General features: G+C 41.7%; 1 protein-coding gene across 1 annotated transcript in view; it reads right to left on the bottom strand.

Moving 5' to 3' along the window:
- The window catches only part of LOC26535923 (frizzled-2), a 90,542-nt gene that overhangs the window by 41,836 nt on the left and 29,790 nt on the right, over positions 1-18,916 (bottom strand). Inside the window, exon 4 of the mRNA XM_039374882.2 lies at positions 13,522-13,547. The gene's annotated coding sequence lies outside the window, so the exon portion shown is untranslated. The remainder of the gene's footprint in view (positions 1-13,521; positions 13,548-18,916) is intronic.

The following is an 18,916-nucleotide window of genomic DNA, read 5'->3' as shown; positions in this document are numbered from 1 at the left end:
AGGATAACTAAGACAGGAAGAAGAAAAGGTTTCTCTTATTTTATTTCCATTGTTTCAAGGCTGAGTGCCTTGTACTAGTTATGGAAAACAGAAAGAGAACATTTTTTATTTCCGGGCCAAAGGTTTCCAAACTCATGGCTCGCAGGCAACCCGAAAATTTTCCAACAGTAGACTGTAGGAATTTCCGTAAATTGCCCCACAATCAGCATAAATTTTGTCAGCTAGCCCAAATTAGCCCAGCAGACTCCCACAATAATCTAAGGAACCCGACTGCCCTCCGCAGATTTGCCTCCTAACTGGTATTGAAAGGCACGAATTTGTGCTAATGAGTTTTGAAAAGGGGATTTGTAGGTGGCCCGAGTCGACCTGCTTAATGCTTGGCCAGCTTTTGGGCTCACTCCACTCCATTGCGACCATACTCAAATAACCTCGGCTAACCTTACCTCATCTGATACAGAATCCCAGTTAGTCACGTGTGCCGACTGGGCCCGTAATTGAGTTAAACTTTTCTAGGCCAGGCCGAAAGGCTTCGACGTCTTTTTTCGTGCCGGCAGGAAAATGGAGTGAGCCACGGTTGCATCTGTCGATGGGTCGAAACTCTTTTGGCCCGACTGTGGAAAGTTTTAAAGCACAAATACACCCCTCCAATTGAAAGTGTTTGCCGTCTATGTGTGTGCATATCGAACCATATCAGACGTGCCATAGAATTCATCTAGCGAGCCAACAAATGCTGGCTAACATATCCCGTAAGCCCGTTCAAACATGGTCAGAAGGAGCGTTTATGCGGTTCACTAAATCGAGATGTTTCGCAAATGGCAATTTGTAAAATCATGCATTATCAGTGGCATTTTGATATGAACATTTTTATGTTTAATAAAAATATATACAATTTTTAAGTTATAAGTAAAATCTCAATAAGTTGAATATATACAATTTTATTGACATAGTAAATAAATTCTAGTAAGTTTTAATATTTAAGCGACGTAAGAACTGTTATAACATATTCTACACTCTAAGCCCTTTTACATTTATCATACTTATTACAAATAAATATGAATATAACGTAACTTAATTATCCTAATTTTTATAGGTATTACAATCACGATAAAGTCCCAAAACTTAAACTGTTCTACTATCCCTTGGCAATGGATATGTTTTGAATTTGGGATTGGTAATCCAAATATGGCAAGTGCCATGACTGCGATCTAAATCTGGAGTGCCAAAAGCACTAGACACCAGCGCACAATGGAGAGTGCATTTACATTTCGGAAGGGGGAGGCGTGGGTTGGGCATCCAGCATCTACAGGCAGTCGGCGAGGCAGGCGCACTTCAAATGTTATTGAAATATTTATAAGTTAGACACCAGGCCGAGCTCGTGGAGGACCTCAACACTTACAGCAATCAAATGCACACAATAAAACATTTTCAATAACTCTTTCGACGCTGCGACTGAGGCCATTAAGGATTGAATAAGCCCCCAAAACCACCCGGAACCCCCCAATGTTCTCCACTGCACATGCTGCGATCTGGAGCCCCAATTGCATGAGTAGTTTGTGGGTGCGGGCACTTCTCATTGTGTCCCACTGTGCCAAAAGCCCACCCAAACGAATTCAGTTTAGAGTGCACTGGGCAATGTCAGCAAATACATGGGAAAAATATTCGGCTCTTTTTAAGCAACTTTATTGAGTTCATCTACAAATTGGTTCCTTAAGGGTTCCTTAAGGGTTATGATTTTTATCTCAATACAAATTTCAACACTGAATTTTTACCATAAAAATAATGACTTAAATAAATGAATAAGGATAACGCCTTAAAGATTCCATTTTCCGTATTGAAAGCTATTTAAATATTATATTGTTTGCCCATGCCTATATAATATACTATTGTTTCAGACCATGCCACTGCTAGTTTTTGTCAGTGCACCTGATATTGAAGGCAAACCAGAGGCCGTTTTTCAAGTGGCTATCAATCGTTGCCCTTGCCGGTTTCTGTTTCTATTAAATTCCCAAAATTTTTCGGCTCTGTTCGCTCAACTGATGATGGAATTATTTGCAGTTAAGGAACGCGAACGAAAAAAAAAGTACAGACATGCGGGCACTTCACAAAAACTGTAGAGTCTATATTTTTAGATGGCCGTGCAGCGCAACTATTCCCATATGAATATAGACGAGCATTTGATTGCTTTGAAAACATGCAGCTAGCTGAATCCCCGGTTTTCCGCATTTCTATCTGTGGCGTGATCTCTCTTTCCTTTTCCCTTTCGTAAATTACTAACGAGTTTCTCCGTTGGGCGGATGGGAGATGGGAGATGAGAGTGGGTTGTTGGCTGGGTTTTGGGGAAAATAAAATGCAAGTCACGTACGGAAGGGGGCGCCTGTGGGGGCGAAACGCGACATCAGCAAGGACATTGTCAAACACAAAGCTTGCCGCTTGTCCTGTTCAGCATATCCTAGGTCCTTTGCTTCACTTCTCCTGTCTTCGGCGTCACTCAACGCCGCTGTTTGTTTGTCAACAACCCGAGCCCATCACACCCCCAAAACCCTGGATCCCCAGGAACCCCCTTCAAAAAAAGAAAACCCCCCTCGAACCCCTAAAATAAAACGCAAATTGCGCAAATCCTTTTAAAGGCAACGGCAAAGCAAAGCCGCTACGCGCTTTTCACCCCACCCCTACACTTCTTCGGAACCGCCCTACCCCCTCCTACCCCCTCCTTCACTAAGCCCCCACCCGACGCCCATGATGGCCATGTTTAAATACGCAAACAGCCGACAGAAGCTACGTGCTTGGAAAATAATTTAAAAGCTCAAAAGGTGAGCAAAAGCAATCCACATAGGCACGTCCTAGCACCAACAACAACACCAACAACAACACCAACAACAACACCAACAACAACAGCAGCAACAAAGACTGTAAAAAATGGTATTTGTTGTGACAGAGTTTGATGAATAATGGGATACCCTATGCAGTAAGCAAGGGATGAAATTAAAACTCACTAATTCGGAATAATGTTGCTCAAATAAACTAGGATAACAAAGGTTATCAAGAAAATAAAAGTTATGTACAAAAAACAACCTAACAATAACTAAATTTAAATATTTAATTGAATATTTCCATTTCCATTGAATTATTTAAAAATATCGCCCCCATTTATGAACACGGCACACAGATTCCCTCAGATTACAGGGTATCCACAAAATGGCGTTAAAAAGCCACCAAGCCCAGCTCCAATTGAGACTCGGCTTTTCGCTTTCCTTCCCGTTCCCAGATTTTTTTAGCTTTTTTGTCCAGCAACTCGTGTGTTTGTTTTAAAAATTTATGAAAATTTGCTTTCCCCAAAGGAAGTCGCCGAAACATCAAAAGGCGAAAAGACAACAAAAACACTGCATTCGCGGGGAAAGCGGAAAACCAGAGTGGGAAAACCGGAACGGGAATCGGAGGAGCAATCATCTGGGCAATTTGCATTTTCAATTTGCAGCAACAAACACGAGAAAGAGATAAGCGCCGAACCACAAAACGCCGCCTTAAACGCCACCTAACGAAGCTATAATCAATTATCAATAAATTTTCCCAACGCCACGCCCACCCACAGGAGCAAAGAGAAGGCGCGGAAACCTCTCGGCGCTGATTAAGAATGTTTTTGGCTTTTATCTGCTACTCGAAGACATCTCGATGGTCTTTATGAGCTGTCGAGTGAGGAATATTCGCCAAATATTTGCTCCTTTACGCAGCTCGATTGGCTTCTGGTCTCTGGTTTCTGCTTTTCGGCGGGGGTGTTGCGTTTGGACTTCCCTGTTCAAGTCTCGTCCTGAAAATGTCCTCGCAGTCACGCCCTTTCCGTGCTTTAATGACATTTTAAGCTCACGAACACGCACGTATGCAAAAAAAAAGAAGCTGGGCGGGAATTCAACGTGGCACCCTGAAAACAACGTTCACACGATGACATCGAGGTAGTTAGTATTATTATTTCAATACATTTTCTATTGCAAAGCAATAAATTCAAAGTACATACGTAATATATTAAGTAGAAGATGAGTGAGTGTAAATAGTAGTAGTATTAGAAGCTCAAAGTAAGCGGTTAATTATATTCGTAATGAATTATTATATATTTACCTTATTTAGTTACAGTTTTGAAAATACATTCCATTTACATTATTAAGGGTACGCTAAAATCTATTTTTCGTCGATCACGGTAAGTGTAGAGTGAGAATGAGTATTTTATATTTTGTATAAAATATATAATATATATCAATATATCTAGTGAGCTTTGATATCTTTTCCCTTTTCTCTTCACAATTTATAAGCCCGCATGAACGGAAATTGCGAGCGCAGATGACAGTTAACGACATCGAGACACCTTAACACCTTGTCGCCCAACGAGTGCGTAAGAGGACGGCAAGAACAAGAGGAGATGAGCAGCCTTGAGCGAAACAGGATGCCTTCATCTGCTGTTATTGGTATCCTGGCATTCCGTGCCGCTGCCGTTTTATCCTTGACTGCATTTTGGCGGCACTTGCCTTCTGTTTTACCGCCCCTGCCTTCCCCCCTGACATTTTCCCGCAGCGCCTCTTTGCAAATTACTTTGCAAAGATGAAGAGACAGCCACCTGCACCATTTTAAGCTTGGAAAAAATGTGGTCTAGTGCAGACTATTTCACTTTTAATTTAAAATAAATCAGCATGCGGTGATGACAAATAAATTGATAAAAAAAAGGCATTGATATTGAAAAATTAGCTTCCGAAAGTATGGTTCTATCAGCATGCACATGCACACAAGATATATTTTTCCGCAGTGCAGCCATGCAAGGCCATTAGCGGGGGCGGAAGTATGGATGCGAAAGGTCCTGATGCCAGGACGAAGGACCTGCAGCATATCTTCCTGCAGCTACAGCTTCGCAGCCTGTCGTCGGGTGTTTGCCATTGCCCGCTGGCATTAGAGAAATGGCGACGTTTGCCCGGTCGCAGGTCCTAAGTCCCTACTGCAGCTCCTTGATATCCTGCGTGGCAAATCCAGGAGGGGCGGTCTCATTTCTCAGCTGTCTGCTCGCTGTCTGTTTGCTGCCAGGCGAAAAGTCCGTACTCCACAGGCAAAACAGCAACGTAATCACCTTTTGCAATTAATTTAAGTGGATTTAGTGTGCGCCGGGTTTTTGCGTATTTGCCTCGCTATTCCGGGTCCCTTCTACACCCAAAAAAAAGGTGTGATAGTCTTTCGTCGTTTAATTTAACTTTTTAGCTCAACGTTTTAATAGTGTATGGTAACTAGGAACTTTACTTACTTACATGTTTTTTAATATAACATAAGGTCCTTTCCTATTATTTGCTCAATTTGTCCAAATATCTCACAACCCAATTTACCTCTTCAAATGCGGTCAAATTTTCTCAGTGTACATTTCCCCACTTGCGCCTTGTGTGGCCATATTATCGCCATGTTGAAAAATGGCTGACTAAAGGTGTTGATGAGCTGTTGTTGTTGCCCAGTTTTTGGCAAATGACTTTGACTCGAAATGGGGAATCCCCAGGATTCTCTGTCTTGCTGGTTCTTCCGTTGCCTGGGTTTTGAGATTAGGTCCTGAACCCTGGGGTAAATGTACATTTAGATGGCTGTGTGTGGCGAGCTAAAGTTTGGCAGGTTGCAAGCGTAACGTTTCTAGTAGATTACACTCGAGGAATTTTAATGCACAACAAAAACTATTTCATAGCGGTTTTTCGGATAAAAGCGGAGGAAATTTTTGGCTAGGGCGAGAGATTAATGCAAGTAGCAATTTATATTTAAGGTATACCAGCCAAGCAAAAACGGTAAGAGACAAGATGGACCCCTTAAAATGTTTATACTGTTTCTAAAATGAATACCTTAAACGGGATTCAAAAGTATATTGAGTTAGTCTGTTTAAAATGAGCAAAAGTAAATTGTCTAGTTGTCGCCTAAAAAATAATAGTCGTAGTAATTTGATGACGTTTACCATTGCCCTACCACTTTTATTGTATTTTTATAAAATTTTAAAGCACCAAGATAATCCTCTTGCTGTCAACAAAAGAAGCATTCAATCGTGTGTGGCAACACCACTAATCAATAGAGAAATCTTCCGCTTTTTGAATAGAGAGATTACCAACTGCAACTCCGGAATTTATTCCAAAGTTTATCAGCTTTGTTTATTTACAAAACCCTTGTCCCGCCAGCTTGGCTTGCACTTCCACGAAAATACGAAGAAAAAACCAAACTCAAGCCGATGCGACTGAAGTCATCTCAACTATTTGGATCGTGCGCTGTTGCATTTGATTTATTTACTTAGCCCCGACTATGGCTGCTCCTATACGTTCCCGCTCGTTTTTTGTTCGCACTGCCTTTATGTACAGTAAAAATTCACATAGTTTATATTGACTGGAAAATAAATACAAATAAATCCACACAAAAACTGCTGCGACGGTTGCTCATACGACGCGTTGTCTCCTCGCAAACGGCTGCAGTTAATTTGTTGAGCTCACGTCGGCGTCGAGATATTTTGTTTACTTTAAATGTTTACACTGCATTTTCACAAAACGAGCATCTTTCGTAGAAATTCTCAATTGTAGCATGAAGTTTTCGAGAAAGAGGAGCCTTTCTGCCGTTGTAGGTGGATGTATCGGAACAATTCGGGCTGGCGTTAATCATTATTTAAATTTTTGATTTGTTCGTGATGTTTTAATGAGCTGCAAGTGGAGGGGAGCTCTTTCCTTTTCATTTTCCTGTGTTGTTTACCTAACTTGGGCCAGCTCATTACGCATGCAGTCACAGATTGCAGCCGGGGCTCTAAAAGAAATTAACATAAATTTTTATGAGAGAGACCATGACGGTTTAGCTCAGCCCCATGCTAAACTTCAATAAACAAAAGAAGTGCAGTGATGGACTTCAAGTTAATGAGTCGATTCTCTGCTCCGTGCATTTATTGATCTATCCCCGTATTCCTTGGTCTAAACTGTTGCCACTTGAGCCAGGGCAATTCATCAATTCGTCCGTTTGCCCAGTCAATTCAATGATGCAGACAGTTGAAAAAATAAATTTCCTTTTCCACTTGTTTTTTGTGCAAATCATCATCATCGTCAGGGTTCTTTTGTGCAGTCATGAAGTCGTTTGTATCTATCAGTATGTTTTGGTATCGAAGTTGCATCCCTGCGAAGTCCATGACATGTGAGTTTGTATCTCCAACTTCTCCTTTCACCTCCACTCGCCAGGATTCTTTTTGTGCGATTTGTGGGAGTTGCATTTTTATTGGAGAGTGTCCTAATGGCTAGACTAGTTTTTCCATGTGGCAGCAGCTGCTAAGTTGAGAAATAGAGATGAGAGATTTATGGGCTTTGGCTACTGCAGAAATGTCTGAAATGATTTTGTTTTGGGCAAGAAGGGAAGTACATTCTGCTGGATTCATCGGCTTTCCTTTATATTTTTTCTTAGATAAATGCAAATGTTTTGCAGGGGCTTTGGGTAAAATCTTTAGTGTTGAAAATGGCAAGCGATTCATAACGTTTTCAAGCCTATTAATTGATTATTCCTATTATGATTTCTATGAAGACTTACTTTTGGGCTCATAAATTCAGTTCTTTTAAGTCCGCTCTTTCACAACTTTCTTGGATGAACAGCAACACATAAAAATAAAATATTTTTTCGCTCTTCTCTGCGCTTCTCATAAAAGTAAGGTCGCTGTGCATATCCGACCTCCCACTGCGATTGTCACTAATTCAATGTCAGATTTTCCCGGCCATTAGGACGTTCATCTGCGCCTCCAATGCAGCATAGGGGTTATTTTCTCAGCTCTGTCGTCGAAGCCAAATCCCCTATTGCCCATTGCACAAAAGTTGTCTAATTTGCTCATTTCAATTTCATTAAGTTGGCAGCTCTGTTTGCATATTAGCAGGCCAAACAGACTTCCACCGGGTGGTTGAGCCAAACAGTTAAACAGCTCTCCACTGGGCCATAGAGTCTGCACACTGCGAGGATGATACTGAAGCTGGTGCTGGTGCTGATGCTGATGACTTTGTGGATCCGATGTTGGCCAATAACAACAGCAACACAAAAGGGGCAAAACGCCGGGGAGGATGGTAAGCTTCTGGCAATATCAGATATGAGCCCAAGTACCAGGGAGTGGGCAAAACACACCAAAGGCTGACTGCATAGTTAACTAAGCAAAGGGACGAAACGAGGATGTGGATGTGGATGTGGATGTGAATGTCGATGTGTGCCTTGGCTGTTAGTCGCTGCCTACAAGAAGGGAATCTGCTAGCGAAGGGCCTCTAGCTCCCCGCGTCCACACATATTTACCAAAAGTGAGGCCCGAGCCCAAATGCAAACACAAACACGGACCCAAGCCAACCGATCCAATACCAACCACAACTTGGAGTAACAGGAGCGGAATCGGGAGAATCGGAAGAAGCAGAAGAGCGAGGAGCTCCAGCAGGCAGCAGCCTAAATGCTGTTGATACATTGGCCAAGTTGGCAACCAAATATTGTTGCAACCAGATACAAAACGAGTCGCAGGACTGCACAGTGGTTCCAGGTAGACTGAAACATAGGGAAATGTGACTCGAAATTTTAAATGTGATAGAATTTCTTGATAATTTCTTGATTCTTCCAGTAAGCCTATGGCAGCTCTCAAAAATGTTAAGCTTCTTAAAATTATTTTATACATATATGAATATTCCAGTTCCTAAAATATTAAGAGTGCGTATATATTAAGCAATTTAAAATGAAAATATTTCCTAATGACTTGCACCACGGTTCTGTGGTTAGGAGACCATTCCGAGGGTAACCGACGGAAAGCGAATGGTGGGGCTTTGGGTAATTGGCCAAGGTGCCCAAGTCCAGCTCTCGGCAGGGTTTCAATCCCAGCTCCACAGCGCTCCCCGCCGACTCCTGGCCACAATCCACTGCAGTTGCCACCTGGAGCTGAATCATGGGACTGGGGAGATCTGGTACGAGTCCCAGTCAGTCTCTCTATCGCTGCCTTTGCATCTCGAGACGAGTTTGCCAAGCAATAATTTTATTTTTAGTCGTCGCATCCTCCGCTTCGCGCTCTTTTGGCTCGGTCCCTGCCACCATCCATATCCATCCTGCGTTTTGCCCCTGTACTTATAACGACTTGCCGCTTGTGTTATTATCTCTGGGCATAAATTTAATGGCCAATATTCACAGCTCCACCCACTGTTGAAAATGTTTCCTTTGGCCGGAGAGCGGTGAAAAAATGAAATTATTTGCGGGCAATGGGCGATGGGCAATGGCAAGGATGGAATCCGGCCAGCTGGGGTTAGGGCCTATAAATTATGATTTAGTTATGGCTCTTGGGTGTATGGGAAGTAACCCGGGCAAATTGATTTGAAGAGGCTACCCAAAGGTTGTGAAACGGACATTTGTCACAGTTGCTGATGGATGAACGGCACCGCTTGGCGCCTTTTTGTATCTGCGAGATACAAATCATGCAGATACTTTTTCCGCCACACTTTGCTCTTGCGAAATCAGCAAAATGGGCTTGCCAATACCGATACCACATGCCATATTTGGTGCGGGAAGTGCCCGGGGCAAGAAACAAGTTTCCATCGCCAGGCCGGCTGCTTTGAGCCATTTGAATCGGTTGGGTGTCAACCTAAGCAGTTTTTCTGTTTCGCTCATTTGTTTATGTTCGTTAATATTCGGATTTCGAAGCTATTGACAGTTCAAATTGCTTACAAGTGGCAAACGCAAAGTTTTTGCGGCTGCGGCTGTGGCAGCCTCTTCGCTCGCGGATTTCTTCTGCCCATTGTGTCTATAAAGTTGTTAAAATCCGCGACAAGTGCCTCTTGAACTTGACGGTTTGGAGAAAGACAGCGAGATGGGAAGACTCTGTGGCAGTCTCAAGAGACAACGATACATTGTTGAAGTTGATGGCTTGAAGATTTATGCCACTCGAAAGCGCCAGCAACAACTTAAAAATGTTACAACTTCATGGGGAAGTACCTAACCAGTGCTTGCTTAGTACTATACTTATCAACCATATTTAACATTTTGTTTAAAAATGCTAAAAAGTTGTAACATAAAAACTTTATGGGAAGTTTACTTCAAGTGAAACATCGTAATTAAATACCAGACATTCAAAAAGCTATTCCAGTGAGATCAGCAAAAACATTAGGTCGCATCACTTACGAAAAAAACCAGTTTATGGCAGAAAGAAAAGGTTGAGTAAAATTTGTTGAGAAAATCCTTTGACTGGAAATGAAGTTACAATTATTTATTTATTTATTTAGCGTGCCATCATATTCCGAAACTCTTGCGGTAACAGTAACTAAAAGTCAATATCCACTGTATTCTTTTGCTTATGGCAAATTTACGCCGGGCGTTTGCCTTGAGCTCAAAAAAAATGCCAACTGGCTATAAAAATATTCCATACTCAGCTCCACTTGAAAAAATAACGAACAAGTGTGGAAAAGAGCGAAGGAGGAGGACGTTGAGAGAGGCCAGAAGGACACCAACACGTGGCCATAAACTGGCGACAGGCAAAAACAATTTAGCTTATAGATCGGGGGATCGTTGTCATATTTTATGCCCAAATAGTTAAACGAATGCACAAACACACATAAAAACCAGCTGGAAAATTGCTTGTAAAACATTTTTGTGTGTGACATTGAGGAGGTGCTGGGCGAGGGGGCTGTAGGGAGGGGGGCACGCATTTACAGCAAATCTCCGGGGCTCCTCCACACATTCCCATAAATCACAAAAAAGTATTTTCCATTTTCCTATCCTATATTTTTTTTGCCGGCACATTAATGCGCCTACACACATCTGTGCCTGGTGGGTCAAGGGGGGAGGTGTTTTTGGGGAAATTTTGGTATGTGGCTGACGTGCTATTTGCGCCTCGTCGTCAGCAGGAAAATCCGGCAGCAGAAGCCAAAGGAAAAGCGGGAGCAACAGCGACTCGACTCTTTGCATGGCTCCTGCCAGTCGGTAACTTCGTTTTCCAGCTATTTATGATTTCCTCGCGACAATTTTTTCGCTTAGCTGAATACCCTGTGAGGTCTTTTGGGTATAATAGACTAAAGTAAAGCGAAAAATCCATAAAATTGTGGTATGGCATTTTTTATCCTTAATATTGTATATTTTATATAAGCTTAATATGCTCAGTGCTCGATAAGATCAGGCTTTTCAATAAGGAGTTAATCAAATCATCGAATAATTTGTATTTTTTAGCAAAAACCATTACGTGCACAGGGTAATTTCTGCTTCTGTTATAGAAAGTTTAGCAACATTTATTTGATTGTTTTCCTTACTTGCTTATTTTATTTTATTTGCATGCTGATTTTCCCGTCCGCAGTTTGGCAGTGCAATGTTGTTTGCTTAGCTGATGCTGATTCGCAGACCAAGAGGATTTTTCATTTAGGTGAAAGGGAGTTCGACAGGGAGGCGGAGCAACCCGTTGCAGACTCACGAATGTTGTACAAATGTGTGACATTTTTGTGCGGTGGCATGGAAGCGATTGGGAGAGACTGGGGTGTGTGGACGGGGGACAGGGGTTTTTGGGGACCATGTTGTGGGGGGCTTGAGGCAGATGCCATGTGTGCGTATCGCCCGTTGCCAGCGACTCAGGACTGTCTGTTTGCTCTTTGCACACGCGTTTGGAATTGATTTTTATGCTGTGATTATATTTTCAAAAAGGTTGACGATGAGTCTGGTACGGTATCCTATATTGGGGCATAGATGTGGGGCGGGCTCCACAGCCTCCTCAGCCACTCCCCCCGTCTGTTTGCCCGGCAACAATGAAGTGTCGCCCCGAGTAGGGAACACGCTTGAAAAAATATAAATTAAATTATGCGTTCATGTTGTTTTAATGGGCCTCCCCATACAGTCGGGTGTTCTGGGGCTTTTTTTCCAAGGGGTCTGGCGGGGGTGGACAGATGCGATAGTCAGTTGGTCGCTGCCCGACGCTTTTTATGAGTCTTGTTTAACGATCGGAAGTTATATTCATAAAAATATGTCAATGAATTGTGAATTATTTATGGCAGAAAGCACGGGAAAAAATGTCATCCAGATAAATAAATTACAAGGATGAAAAGGGGTATATATAAAACAAATAGTGGATTCCATTTTTTTGAAAACGTGCTGGACACTGTGGAATAAAACTTTTCAGTTGTCAAAGAATATGATGACTTTATATAGAGATTACTATTGCCTTTAATACTCATACTTCAATCATTAAAAAGGGAGTAACCATTTCTGCCAGCTGCCACGTATTATCAACAGTGGTGATAAATAACACATTTAGAACCCAATATCAGGGTATCCATAATTAGATATTGAAAACTGCGATACAAATTTCCACACATGTCGTTTAAAACCAGAAAGACCGTTAAAAAAGCAACATGAGAGTGTAGCGGCTACATGCATAAATTGGATTTTCTTGCACGGCCCAAGGCCTTGTGCTCAATTAAGTTGGAAAACTGAGCAAAAAATAGTTATAAAATTGAAACTGAAACTTAATTGCAATTAAAGCTGAGTGCCAAAGGAAAGGCGCAAAGCGAGCGAACGCAATGCGAGCGAAATGAACACCTTCAATTTAATTGAGTTCTGCGTTGGCCACCGACCTACTTTTCAGCACACAAAACACACCTAGTCTCAGTACCGGAGGGTCGCACACCCGGACAACACCTCCGGACACCCTGGCATCCGGATAGACGTAGAGCCGGTTCCGGGCCGGACGTCACTCTGCTCTGCACTCGGCCAACAAAGTGTTGGCCAAAGGCTTGAGTTTCAAACAACAATTAGAAAATTTGCAAATTACACGGACATAGATAAGCTCTGGGAAAAAAGCAAGAAAAACAAAGGTGAGCAGCGGGAAAAGTAATGAAAGGAAAATGTAAAAGCAAGAGGAGGGGTCTACAAGCCAGCTGAAACCAACATCTGAAAGTGACCCAGTCAGGTGGGCTTTTGGCCCGGGAGATATTATGGACCCTCCTCCGGTTTCAGCGGGTGTTAAGTTGGTAATTTTATGCCCGAGTTAACTTTTAATTTGTGCAAATGATTTTGTGGATTTTATGCGCATCATTAAAATGAGTAGAAAATGCAGCCAACTGCCAAGTCGGCTCAGAATGGGATTTGCCTCAGACATCTCCAGATATTTACTTTTGATGTAAATGTGCCGCATAGCGAAGCGATAAATGCCCAAGATAGTTGAATGCTTTTTGGGGGATTGACAGATAGACAGCTTAATGCCCCTTGATTTGTGGGTCACCTCTAGCAGGGAATCACAGGGACCAAGAGAAAGAGCGATGGTCTAAGTCAAATTGGGCAAATATCTCAATAAAGATCCACAAATGCTTGGCGATTTATGGAGAAGATATTTGATGCGATGGGAATTTCAATGTATGGGTAAACCACAGATTGATGCGTTTGTAATTTTATTTTAAATATGCCACAATAACAGCTTAATTCTACTATGCAAAGTTTTTTATTTTATAAATACAAATTAAGTTTTTTACAATTTTAAAAATACAACAAAGGTGCCGGTGCAATTCAGAGACTACTTACCAGATGTAAAATAGATGAAGAAGTACCTGAAACGATAAACCAACCGAAAGTTCATTAGCAAAGCAAACAATATCTTTATGATTATAATTATGCTAACACATATAGAGAGTATTATGATGCAAGTTATTACCAGCATCTCCAGAAACCAAAAATGATTGTATAATCAAACTGAAATGCTTTATTGATGGCCTGACAAGTCTCGCATACGCATACGCCCTGTTGGCCCAGCTGGAAAACCCATTTGCCCTGCCGCTTGGGATTTTGGCCCATTCTGAACTCATTTGAATTTAACACTTTTATATGAAACTCCCAAACGACGCCGGCTCATAAAAACAACAGCAACCAACGAAAAAAACTTTTTTGGCGCCGCACATTATTAAAATTTCTTTATGACAAGCGAGTCGGGCCAAAAGCAAAAGCAAGTTTGGCTGGCTGGAGTGTAGTGAAGTGGTGTGGGCCAAAGTGGAGGAGCTCCTCCAAAGAGCCGGTCCAAAGAGTCATCAACAGCCACAGCAAACGACGACAAAAGGCATAAAAACTGGTAACAAAATATTTGTATTATACGCGTGTGTATAAGTTTGTGTGTGGTAACAACAGAAATTTGTTTTGGTCTTTAGTTTTAGCATAAATTAACATAAGATTTATGGCCGCTCCACTTGAAAATGAGACGAAACCAGAGAGGCCGTAAAGTTGCTCTGCGCTTAACAAGTGAATGAAAAAGTTTCGGGTTTTTAGGATATTTCTGGAGGAGAGAAAAGCCCTGCTTTTCCGGTTTGCTATGGAATTTAATGCGGACTTTTTTCCACACAGCACGTGTTTTTGGCAATGGCAACACTACGCAGCCGGAAATAGTAAAAAGGAAAAACTTCCAGATCAACTGGCACTTCTTTTCAGCCAGTCTGCTCTTATTTAACTTGACAACTTTGCAGCCGTCTGGGTCCCTTCTTCTTTTTTCTTACCCCGACCAACCAAAAATGGGACTTTTTCTTTCTTGACCATACACAAGACAAGCGCCAATCAAGGAGACATTAAAACCGTAACGAAAAACTCGTTTTTAATTAAAGGCATCTTTAAATCGCCTTGTTTTTAATTCGTTCCGATTTCTTATGGATATTTTACTTGCCAGTAAGAAAACCACAATTCGATTTGAATGCTTAAATTCCCATAAATAATTGACAGATAAATGCTCTGATCATCGTGCCGATGATTATCACAAATGATTTGTGTCCCAGTTAATTGACGATGGGGGCGATATGGGAAATTATGAAATGCAATTAACTCATGTCTGATGTCTGAATTTGATATATGAAATTTATGACCTCTTCTCGGGGGTGAGCATAAAATATATAAGTTTACAAAGAAAATATTTGCAATACACAGAAAGAACAGCCGTGCCAGTTTAATAACAATGGAAATTGTATGAAAGTTCTATCACTTCTATCCTATCAAGTGGTTTGTAAAAGTGTTCTAGCTGACTTTGGAACTCTAAAAATGTACAGAGTCTGTCAACCGATTTCCTTATTAGTGGTAATGTGGTGCCCACACTCCGTTTTCAATGCACTCGTAGTCATCAAAGGGTTCCACACACACTCCAGATTATTTCTCGCGGAAGTCACGTAGTCGCCGAACAATTTGAAAATGAGTTTTGTCGGTTTTACACTCACATATTTCCACATTTCTTGTTCTGCACTTCGGCTGCGGTCAATGAAAAGCCGCCGCGCAAGATTTTCAAGCGTGGCAAGAATTGAGCTGCCAGGAATTGAGGAATTGAGCAATTCGCACGTTTGCCTTACTCAAAACAAAGTAAAACAAGGAGATTGAACAGCCCCGTAGACGATACGAGACGGAACACAGAATACAGAAATAATTCGAGTAGCGTTTCATATTGATGGCGGGGGCCCAGACTTCTGGCTCGTTCCGTTTCCAAGAAATGCCATAAATTCATCAATTATGACGGCTGGCTATGTGGACAACACCGCACACTGCCTGTAGCTTTTCGGCCTTTGGAGAGGGATCCCGAGGGGCGGAGGAGCCGTGGGCTGGGCCTCCTGCCCAGATTGACATCTGTCAAGTCCAGAAACCAAAGTGGGTTCGGATGGCGCAGCCAGAAATGCACGAACAGCGTTTAAATTAAAGGGTGTACTTTTTAATTAGGGAATTCAGAATCTCAAGCAGGGAAGGAGTTCACAATAAATCACACTAAAAATATGCCGACAGAGGGATACACAAAGCCTTTAAACATTATTATGCACAATCCGTATACAAAGGCTTATATTGCAGACTGCAAGTACTAATGACGATTTTCGTACCTTCAATTTTATATAAATTGTTTTAGTTCGACAGACTACAAAAGAAAGCATTTAAAAGTGAACTTAAAATTGTATCCCCGAATCCCCATAAACTATTTGCCATCGCGGCAAGCTTTGGAAACCATAAAAACCATCTCAAGTGTATCCATCCAAATAAAGATGTTGTAAGATAGATTTTCCGTCATAAAACAGTTTTACTAATCCATTTACAAGACTTTTACTAATTCAATGGCAGCCATTACAAGGCGATCAGCGGAGAAACGAAGGCGGGGAAAATGGAGGGCAATCGAGGGGAAAATGCATTTTCCCGCACTCCCACAATTGCCAACACGTGTGCGGCACGAAAACTAAACTGGCGTCATTTAATTAACCCGCCAGTGCAGCAGAGGGGTCCGCTTAACCCCTGCCACACACGGCGACCACATGATGATTGCGATGGCGATGGCGATGGCGATGAGGGTATCACTGTCTCGTTCCCTTTCCCAATCTCCATTTCGGAGGGGTTATGCCTAGACCTCGTAAATTCGGGAAGTTATTTTTATGCGCTTTTAATAGACTCGCGCTTAGAACATCACCCCTGCCCCACATCATGTTTATGAATGCGTTTTTATTATGATTTCAGCTCCTTTTGTTGCCTTTCCTTAGAATTTGCTGTTGAGGCTGGTATAATTTTAATGGCTCTTCTTTATGATCGTCAATTTTTACTGGGGAAAAGTGAGAGACCAAAGGGACGGGATGGGAGTGGGGCAATTAAACTGGAGAAAGGCAAACAAATCTCGAACATGTCGTTAATATTGATTCTACCCAGGGCAACAGCTTAATTCGGGGCCGAGCAGTTGAGGACGAACTAGAATGGATATCGTTAGTGCTATAGAGACATTCTGGTAACTAATATTTAATTTTCGGGGCAGTATGGGGTTAAGATGACTGGCAACACACCAAACAACCCCGCCACCCAGAAAAACAAACCGAGGACAAACTCATAAATCTTAGCAAGGGACTCCGACTCCCCTTTCTTGCGAAATCCAAGGAAACATGCCATAAAACACATGAAGCAGTGTGTAAATAACAGAAGGAGCTGCAGGATGAGGAAGCCCCAGGAGCATCGAGCCACCGAAGAGGAAGTAGTAGAAATCTAGTGGGGGCAAAATCCGTTGGACACCTTTAAGAATCTGTTTTTGGCCCGCGTTTTTCCCCAACCACAAGCAATCTCACAAAATTTATGTGCGAGCATTTTTTGTTCGGAATGAATCAAAAACAGACCTCCACTCGGGGGGTGGGTCATTAATTTATGTAAAGCACAAATTATGATTGGGGTGTGGGTTTAGGGTACGGTATTTGGTCGGTGGTCAGGGTTGTGCAGAGAAAAAAACGTAATAATAAAATCACTTATTTAGGTAAATTGCCACATTAGGATTAAAGGGGAGCGGTAACATGAGGTATCTCACAATAAAGCTGTAAACCGTAACATTTAAGTTTAGCTCAATGATTAAAAAGTCTAAAAGCCCCGATCTTGAGAAACTCATTTTACTTGCTGTTCTTTATACTCGTAAGTAAAATATAATATAAGTAAGTAAATATTCAATAAATGTAAACTTAAAAATATTTTTAACTATTCGAGTGAATAAGAACATTATTTTCTATGATTGACAACATCGGAATATTTGTAGTTAGTCGCATAAATAACAATCACATTACAAGTAAAAGAATCAATTTTCTCCCAGTGTAGCTGTTTCACCCGACGTCATCCTTCCGTTCCAACTAGGCCTAAGCCAAGTGGAGCAGCAGCTGTAACACGTTGATTATGCAAGCTTCATGATGAAATCCCGGGAATGTGGACGATGATGATGATAATGGTCTTGGGTTCTTGGGGTCTCTGCGGTTTCTTTAGGGGTTCCTCGCTCTGGTTAAGGGTAAGTGAAAAGTACCGCAGCACGAGGAATCCGTTGATGCTTAATGGCGCAAAATGTTCGCAGTTGGTGAAGAAGACCGAGAGGCGAAATGATTTATGATACAAGGAAGTTAATTTATTAATTTCACCCAAGCCTCGAAAGTGAATGGAGGGACCACCGATGGGGACCAAAATGTTTACAAGCTTTCATTTTTCTGCTCTAGGGGCTCAGAACAAGGCAGCATGAAATTAGAAAAGGCCTTGTCGAAGGCGAAAACCGCTGAACAAGGACCTACAGATTGAAAAATAAATGAGGAAAATTCAATTTTGCATAATATATATACTTAACAATTAATGAATAGTTCCACGATTGTAGCACTTTCACAAGAGAACTCAGCTAAAAACAGCCATTTTCCTGACCTCACCTTTAAAATACATCTTCATATCGCCGCAGGATACCTTGACGTCATTTAACAAAAGCCCACACCAAATGCCTAAAACGCTTCAGCCAATCGCACAGTTTTAAAAGAAAACCAAAATCAATTTTAGCTCATTAGCAACGGAACGAAGGAATTGATTGCGATTCGTTTGCATTCACTTTGATCTAAAGGCACTCAGCGATTTCAGCCATTTCCCATAAATTGGGGCCCGCATATGTAAAGGGAAAATCTTTTTTAGGCGCTGACGGAGAAAACATAGTTTCGAATATTTTGCTTTGAATTTTCCTCAGTTTTGGCTCTTGATTAATTGCACAATCTACGGAAAGAATTCATGAGATATGTAAAGCATTTCAATCGGCAAATGAATGCATAAATAAATCGCTTATTAAATCATTAAAAAACTGGCCAGCGAAGAATTAATGCGTTGACAAACAATTTCATTGGCAGATTGCGAAAAATGTGTGCGTGGAAAATGGTTACAAAAAGATGATGAAGGCGACGCGTTGGCGGTCTGTAAATCAAATGATTACGAAGAACACTTTCCTCCATATCCAAATGGAAAAGAGACTTTCCCCGCCGTCCCTCATTCCGTCTTCATTTTTAAATTTTTGAGAGGCGGCCATTAAGCTGTCAGCGGTTGTTCAGACGGAAATGAGCAAAAGAGAAGAAGATGGCCTAGGTCAGAAGAAAGAGGAATACCGAGGCTGAAACCGAGACAGGAAGTCTGAAAAGGCATGAAAAACATCTCAACGAAG

The sequence above is a fragment of the Drosophila yakuba genome, chromosome 3L (assembly GCF_016746365.2).
Source record: "Drosophila yakuba strain Tai18E2 chromosome 3L, Prin_Dyak_Tai18E2_2.1, whole genome shotgun sequence".
In the NCBI taxonomy this organism is placed as follows: Eukaryota; Metazoa; Arthropoda; class Insecta; order Diptera; family Drosophilidae; genus Drosophila; species Drosophila yakuba.
The sequence above is the reverse complement of the archived record's forward strand: the minus strand, read 5'-3'. Positions and strand labels throughout refer to the sequence as shown.